Source organism: Dasypus novemcinctus, chromosome 1, assembly GCF_030445035.2.
Source record: "Dasypus novemcinctus isolate mDasNov1 chromosome 1, mDasNov1.1.hap2, whole genome shotgun sequence".
NCBI classification, from domain to species: domain Eukaryota; kingdom Metazoa; phylum Chordata; class Mammalia; order Cingulata; family Dasypodidae; genus Dasypus; species Dasypus novemcinctus.
This window is the reverse complement of record NC_080673.1, coordinates 107,353,899-107,363,323: the sequence shown is the minus strand read 5'-3', so window position 1 is coordinate 107,363,323 and position 9,425 is coordinate 107,353,899.

Genomic DNA, 9,425 nt, shown 5'->3' with positions numbered 1-9,425 from the left:
TGGGTCTGGGAAAATACTTGTATAACATTCATTATATGAAACTAAAGTTAATAGATCATTTGGAAAATAAAAAGAAATTTTTCAGAAATGAAGTTCATTGACATTTCCAGTCTGAATTTGACTGATTTAAGATTTGCAGACAAAAATATAACATTGAAAGAAATATTAAAAAGTAATTTTGATATTTTTGAAGTTCTAGATATTAAGCATTTTATAAATCTGATAGTTGATTATATATTTCACTTTCAGCCAAGTGTTTGTCATTTAGTATGCATTGCCATCCTGGAAAATTTTTTGATGATGCCACAGATCATGTGGACTATACAACATATTTGTCTTTGGATTATTACATATCCAGACGACTACTAACACTCTAATCATAAGTAAAACATATCACTGGATAGTAAATAAAAAAGGACTTGTCGAAGGTGTTTTGAAGGTGGGGATTCATAGAAATTATACATTTTCTACCTGTAAGATTTGAACTGGAATCAGGCAGATAGAAACAAAAATACGTCTTTTATTGATACAGTGAATGATGAAGAACTTGGCTTTTATCTGAAGGCAAGTGGACTTCATATATTCTAGCCAAAATTAGGTGAGATTCTTCCCATAGGGACAGAGACTTCTTAAAGAAACAGAGTAGGCTGGAAACCCACTTGGTTTAAGTCTTTTCTCCTGAGTAAGAAAAAGAAACAGAGGGACAGAATTACAAGCTTTCAGTTTTTTCTCTTGTATTCACTGGTTTTGAAAATCACTCTACCTGAGATTGAGTCAGACAGTGGATAGAGAGGCCAGAAATGTTAGCTTATGGGGCTTCCTCCACATTCAAGGTAACATCAGGAGCAGAGAAGCAGCCTAACACCTTACCTAAAATATCTCCAAATTTCATTTCATTCTTGGATATAGGTTAATGAGGTCGAACAATGAGTAGTGTGAGGAAGACAAGGAATGTGTGACCAAACTTGCTACCTTAATATTTATCAAAATAGTTACCATGTGCAAAGGACAGTGCTTTATGCAGATGCTTACTAAAAGGTTGTGCTCAGTAAATATTTCCTGAATTACCAAAAGGAGAATATGAAAGCCACAAATGAATGTAAAAATTAAAGCCAAAACCTAATTGAGTTAGTTGGTGCCATAATTACAATTAGCTTTACTTTAGGGGTTAGAAAAAGAAATAGAAAACAGTAATATTCAGTGTTGCAATTTCCCTGGCCATTCATTTAAAATCCTTCCTTCATTTCTTTTGTAGTAGATCACAAAAGGTCCCAATTCTCTCTCCCATCCTTATGTATCCTATCATTTGTCTTTTAACTTTGCAGTGTCATATGACTTGCTTTAGTTGGTAGAATGCAACAAACAAGATCAAACAGAACTTGAAGAGTGCTTGTATGATTGGGCATGTTCTCTCTCTTGCACCAGTGCCATTACCATGAGGACATGGCTGGTCTGGCATGCTGGAGTCTGAGAGTCCCGCTGTAGAGCCAAGTTACTTCAATTGTTCAGTCTGAGACCTGCCTAAATAAGCCCAGTGTCAGCCAAGCCCCAGACACAGTGGTGAATATAGAAAAGTTCAGCAGTCACCAGAAATCATCCTGAGACTTGAGCATTGAAAACCCTATTGTATGCATTCAGGTTTGGTGGTTCTTTACACACAGCGTTGTTGTTGAAATAGATAAATGCTACAGCTTCTTTCATTCTCCTCCTTCTCTTTCTCCATCAATCTCTTTCTTCCTTTCTACCTTCAATAACATATTAAAAACTTATTCATCATTTCTCATGTGCTGGGCACAATGTGAGACACTAGAGATGCAAGGATAAAAAAGACACTAACCAATTCACTTTATCCTTACCAATGTTAATACTCCTTTCTATAATTCATACTCTCTTAGACTATCAAAGTCAATAGGCTATAAAATTAAATGACTATCTCCAGCCAAGAATAATTTGGTTAATTGTTAAATTCAAACCCCTTTGAGCATCTAAGTAAAGGTAAATAATAGACAGTGCTTAGTCATTAATTTTATTGTTAGCTATAACCTCATGTCATGGAGCCTGGGCATAAAGCCATGTGCTAAGCTATAAGGTTGTTGGTATCTCAAAGTGCCAGGAACAAAAGAAGAGGTGATGGTATGTTGGAAGCAGATCAAATGGAAGATATTTTAATCATAGGGTTTTCTAGAAAGAAAATAATACTAGTGTAAGACTATGTAAGATGTGATTATATAATCATCAATATTAAAAGTAATATTTTAATGGCCTTGTAGCAAAAATCTAAAACATATTTTCTTCACAATTTAGTTTTTAAAAACATTTTATTTTGGAAATTTCCTAAAATATGTAAAAGTAAAAAGATGAATATAATTAAACAGCGTGTATCCGCTAACCCAGATGCAACAATGACCTCAAGGTCTTCTTTCATGTTATTTTTTAAACTTTTTTATTCTGAAGTAATATCAGACTTATAAGGTAGTTGCAAAATAGTACAGAGCCCACACAGAGAATGCCAATATACCCTATACGAAAAATATTCAGACCCACCAGTTCTAATATTTTGTCACATTTGCCATATCATCTTAACTATCCATCTATCAATCTATCTACCTATCTTATCTATTATCTATCTATCCATCTATCTAATCACCTATCATTTTCTGAGCATTTGATACAGTTTGTATAAATCATGCCCCTTAATATAGTGATATACATTTCCTAAGTAGAGGGACATTTATTTACCAATTTAAGTGCAGCTATTAAGTTCATGAAATTTAACATTGCTATGAAAATTAGAGTCTAGTATTCCAATTTTTTTTCGTATGTCCTAGTAATGTCATTTTTAGTCTTTTCTCCTCAGTATTACATCCTGTCTTTTTTCAATTGTAGGAACATACTTGCAACACAAACTTTCCCATCTCAGCTATTTCCAAGCCTGCCATTCAGTAGAATTAATCACATCAATGTTGTGCTACCCTCATCACATCCATTATTAAAACTTTCCTACCTCCCAGGCAGGAACCCAACACCCATTATGCACTAACTACACATTTCCCCTTTCTCTGGCCTCGAGCAAACTGTTAGCAATCCCCTGTCTTCAATTATTTTGGAAGAGTTTGATCAGGAATAGTGTTATTATAATTCTGCTCAGAATGTTTGATAAAATTCACCAGTGAAGCGATCTGGTCCTGGGCTTTTCTTTGTTGGAGGTTTTTGATAATTGATTCAATATTGTTATTGGTCTATTGAAATAATCTTTTTTCTTGATTCAGTGTAGGTAGTTTGTGTGTTTCTAGGAATGTGTCCGTTTAATATAGGTTATCAGATTTGTTGATGTACAGTTCTTTGTAGTATACTTGTATATTTCTTTTTATTTCTGTGAGGTTTGTAGTTATATTCCCTCTACCATATCTGATTTTAGTTGTTTGCATCCTATTTTTTTTACCTTTGTCAGTCTAGCCAAAATTTGTTGACTTTATTGATATTTTCAAAGACCCAACATTTGGTTTTACGCATTCTCTTGATTGATTTTTTCTTCTCCGTTTCATTTATCTGTGCTTGATCTTTGTAATTTCCTTCCTTTTGCTTTGGGTTTAGTTTAATCTTTTCTTTCTAGAATCTCCAGTTGTGAGATTAGGTCTCTGATTTGAGATCTTTCTTCTTTTTTGATGTGAGCATTTAGAGTTAAAGTTGCCCTTTCTGCACTGCCTTTGCCGTATCCTATATGTTTTGGCATGTTGTGTTTTTGTTTTCATTTGTCTCAAGATATTTCTTAAATTTCCTTGTGATTTCTTGTTTGACTCATTGGTTGTTTGAGAGTGCATTGTTTAATTTCTACGTATTTGTAAAATTTCCAGTTGTCCCTCTGTTATTGATTTTTAGCTTCATTCCGCTGTAATTGGAGAAGATGCATAGTATGCTTTCAATATTTTAAAATATATATATATTTTATTAGAGAAGTTGTGGCCTTACAAAAACAATCATGCATACTGTGCAGAATTGCCATACATCATCCTTCCACCAACACCTTGCATTGTTCTGGAACATCTGTTATAGATTATGAAAAAAAATCATCAGACTATGGCCACTAACTGTGGTCCATAGTTTACACTGGTGTATTTTACACCCCCTATTTTTAACACTCTAATATTAATAGTATTGTACTTTGTTATAGTTCATAGTTCATGAAAGAACCACAGTCCATCTTCTACCACGTGGTTCACTGTATTATACAGTCGCATACCTTGTAGAATCTGTCTAAAATGTACTCTCTGTGACTCTCACTTTCATTACAGAGATGTGCAGTAATTGCCTCAGTAAATTTTTAAACATTTTACTTAGTCCAAAAGAAAAAATCCCATACCCCCTTATTACTGAGTCTTCACATTGATATTGATGCAAGAATATTACAATATTACAATATTGCTGTTAACTGTAGTTCACAAGTTACAGTAATTGTGTTTTTCCCATGCATCACCATATGCTTACCACCCAGTAATAATGATGTATATTCTAGCTCATAGAAGTACATTTTTGTATTTGTATTATTAACACAAACCTTATCCACCTCCAGGTTCATTATGTTATTCAGTCCCTAGATTATTCTTTATCTTTCAATTGAAATTTATGTCCTTAAACTACCCCTTTCAGCTGCAATCCCATTTATAAACCAGCCATGTTAGTTATATTCACTATAATGTGTTCCCTTCAATTCTATCCATTTCCACACTTTCACATTAAAGCTAATTGAAATTTTTACATTTTAAGCATCAGTACACCTTCTCAACCCTCATCCTATTTCCTAGTAACCTATACTCAAGGTTTTAACTCCATGTGCTTATTATTTGTATTTAGTTCATATTAGTGAGACCATAAAGTATTTGTCTTTTTGTGCCTTTCTTATGTCTCTCAGCTTAATGTGTTCAAGGTTCATCCATGTTGTCATATGTGCCACAATTTCATTTCTTCTTATAGTAACATATTATTGCATTGTATGTATATACCCCATTTTATTTATCTATTCATTGGTTGATGGACACTTGTGTTGTTTCTATCTTTTGGCTATTGTGAATAACACTGCTATGAACATTGGTGGGAAAATGTCTGTTCACACCACTGTTTTCAGTTCCTCTGGATAAATTCCTAGGAGAGGGATTGCCGGATCATACGGCAGTTCTATATTTGGCTTCCTGAGGAAATGCCAAACTGTCCTCCACAGAGGCTGAGCCATTTATGTTTCTACCAACAGTGAAGGAGTGTTCCTATTTTTCCATATTCTTTCCAGGATTTGTTGTTTATGTTTTGTTTTTGCTTTTGTTTTTTTTTAGTAATGGCAGTTCTATGACGTATAAGATGATATCTTGTACTAGGTTTATTTGCATTTCTCTAATAGCTAGTGATGGTGAATGTTTTTTCTTGAGCTTCTACATCATTTGTATTTCCAGTTTGGAAAAAAGTCTAAGTCTTTTGTCCATTTTTAGATTGGATTGCTTGTTCTTTTGTTGTTGGGTGTAAGATCCTTTTATTTAAAATGGAAATCAAACACTTATCATATATAAGGTTTCCAAGTATTTTCTTCCATTGAGTGGGCTGCCTTTTCATCTTCTTGACAAAGTCCTTTGAATCACAAAAGTGTTTAAATTTGAGGAGGTCCCATTTATCCATTTTTTTTCTTTCACGACTTGTGCTTTTGGAGTAAGGTTTAAGCAATCAGCACCTATCACAGGTCTTGAAGATTCCTTTATTTTCTTCTAGTAGGTTTATGGTTCTCACTTTTATATTTAAGCCTTTGATTGATTTTGAGTTATTTTTTAAAATAATTTTGTCCTTTTGTAAATTTTATTATTATTAAAATTTTATTAAAGTATATCATAAATACAAGAACACGCATAAACAATAAGTGTATAGTGAAGATTATGAACTTACAAAATATACATACATAACATCGCACAGCTGTCTCACCAACTGCATTGTTGTGAAACATTTGTTACAAACTATGCAAGAGCATCATCGAAATATTACTACCAACTACAGTCCTTATCTTACATTTGGTGTAATTTTTCCCCCAATCCATACTATTTTTTTAAAAAATATTTTTGTTACAGATATTGTGAACTTGCAAAACAATCATACAGATGTGTAGATTTCCCATACAACTCCACATCCTGGTGGAACATATGTTACAGATTATGAGACAATATCATCATACTGTTACCACCAATCTTGGTCCATAGCATGCATTTGGCACACTTTTTCCATACACCTCCATTATCAACACAGTATAGCCTGGCATAGATGCCAGAATATTATAGTATTGCTGTTAACCACAGTCTATAGTTTACACCAATTGTAGTTTTCTTATGTTTCTCCATATTTCCACTACCCTGCAATAGTGATGTATATCTTCTCTAGCTCACAGAAGGACTCTCTTGCATTTTACCCTTAACCACATTTCTCAACCACCTCTAGGTTCACTGTGTTATTCACAGAGTATTCTTTAGCTTTCTTTCTATTGACATTTACTTCCCCAGACTTTGTTTTCCATTCACAATCCCATTTATAAACCAGTTGTTATTCTCTATAATGTGTTACTATCAACTCTATCCATCTCCACACTTTTACAGTCAAGTTAATTAAAACTCCTACATACATTAAGCATCCATAGTTCTTCTCAACCTTCCTCTTATCTCCTGATAACCTATACTCTAGGTTTTAATTCCATGTGTTTACTATTTGTATTTAGTTCATATTAATGAAATATTTGTCCTTTTGTGTCTGGCTTACTTCATTTAGTATAATGTCTTTAAGACTCAGCCATGTTATCACATATGTCCCAATTTCATTTCTTCTTACTGCAGCATAGTATTCCATCATATTTACATGCCACATTTTGTTTATCAGTTCATTGCTGGGTGGACTCTTGGGTTGTTTCCATCTTTTGGCGATTATGAACAACACTGCTATGAAGATTGGCATGCAGATATCTGTTTTTGTCATAGTTTTTAGTTCTTCTGGATATATTCTTAGTAGAGGAATTGCTAGATCATGTGGCAGTTCTATATTTAGTTTCCTGAGGAACCCCTAAACTGTCTTCCACAGAGGCTGCACCATTTTACACTCCCACCAACAATGAAGGCATGTTCTTATTTCTCCACATTCTTTTCAGCACTTACTGTTGTCTGTTTTTTAAATAATGGCCATTCTATGTGGTGTTAGATGATATTTCATTGTTATTTTAATTTGCATTTCCCTAATAGCTAGTGATAGGGAGCATTTTTTTTTCATGTGCTTTTTGACCATTTGTATTTCCTCTTTGGAGACATGTCTATTTAAATCTTCTGCCCATTTTTTAATTGGATTGCTTGCTCTTTTACTGTTGAGTTGTATGATCTCTTGATATAGAATGGAAATCAAAATCATATCAGATAAGCAGTTTCCAAATATTTTCTCCCATCGACTGGGCTGCCTTTGCACCTTCTTAATGAAGCCCTTTGAATCACAGAAATGTTTATGTTTGAGGAGGTCCCATTTATCCATGTTTTCTTTTGTTGCCTGTGCTTTTGGTGTAAGATTTAAAAATCCACCACCTACTACCAGGTCTTGAAGATATTTCCCTACATTTTCTTCTAGGAGCTCTATTGTACTTCCTTTTATATTTAAGTTTTTGATCCATTTTGAGTTAATTTTTGTATAAGGTGTGAGGTAGGGGTCTTCTTTCTTTCTTTTGGTTATAGATATACAGTTCTCCCACACGATTTGTTGAATAAACTGTTCTGTACCAACTGGGAGGACTTGACAGGCTTGTCAAAAATAACTTGACCAGAGATGTGAGGGTTTGTTTCTGAACCATCAATATGGTTCCATTGGTTTATGCCAATACCATGCTGTTTTTACTTCTGTAGCCAGGTAATATGATTTAAAGTCTGGAAGTGAGAGTCCTCCAACTTCACTTTTCCTTTTTAAGATGTTTCTGGCTATTTGGGACCTCTTACACTTCCAGATAAATTTGATAATTGTGCTTTCCATTTGCTTAAAAAATGCTGGTGGAATTTTTATTGGGATTGCATTGAATCTGTATATCAATTTGGGTAGAATTGACATCTTAATAATATTTAGTATTCCAATCCATAAACATGGATGTTCTTCCAATTATTTAGGTCTTTTTAAATTTCTTTTAGCAATGCATTATAGTTTTCTCAATACAAGTGCTTTGCATCCTTGGTTAAGTTTATTCTTAACTATTTGATTCTTTTAGTTACTATTGTAAATGGAATTTTTTCCTGACTTCTTCATCAGATTGTGCATTATTAGTGTATAGAAACACCATTGATTTTTGCATATTGATCTTGTATCCTGACATCCTACTGAAATCATTTATTAGCTCTAGCAATTTTGTTGTAGATTTTTTGGGACTTTCTAGGTATACAATCATATCATCTGTGAATAGTGAAAGTTTAATTCTTCCTTTCCAATTTGGATGCCTTTTATTTCTTTTTCTTGCCTAATTGCTCTAACTAGAACCTCTAATGCTATATTGAACAACAGTGGTGAGAGTGGGTATCCTTGTCTTGTCCCTGATCTCAACAGGAAAACTTTTGTTTTTCACCATTGAGTACAATGTTAGCTATGGGTTTTTCATGTATGGCCTTCATCATGTTGAGAAAGGATCTTTAATTCCTATTTTTTGTAATATTTTTATCAGGAAAGGATGCTATATTTTGTTAAATACCTTTTCTGCATCAATTAATAAGATCCTGTGATTTTTCTTTTTTGATTTATTAATGTGGTGTATTAGGCTGATTGATTTTCTTGTGTTGAACCAGTCTTGTATGCGTGCTATAAAGCCCACTTGATCATGATGGATAATTCTTTTAATGTGTTGTTGGATTTGATTAGCAAGTATTTTTTAGAGAAATAGGTCTGTAATTTTCTTTTTTTAAATATCTTTATCTGACTTTGCTATTAGGGTGATATTGGCTTCAAAGAATGTGTTTGGTAGCATTACTTCTTGTTCAACTTTTTGGAAGAGCTTGAGTAAGACTGGTATTAAATCATCTTTTAATGCTTGGTAGAAATCACCTGTGAAAATGTCTGGTCCTGGCCTTTTCATTTTGGGGAGCTGTTTGATGACTGTTTCAATCTCTTTACTTGTGATTGGTTTGTTGTAGGTTGTTTGTACATTCCTAAGAATTTCTCCATTTCATCTACATTGTCTAGTTTTTTTTTGCATAAAGTTGTTCATAGTATCCTCTTATGATCTCTCTTATTTCTGTAGGGTCAGTAGTAAGGCTCCCCTTTTCATTTTTATTTCATTTATTTGCATCTTCTCTCTTTTTTTCTTAGTCAGTTGAGCTAAGGGTTTGTCAATTTTGTTACTCTTCTTGAAGAATCAACTTTTGGTTTTGTTAAATTTCTCTATTGTTTTTTGT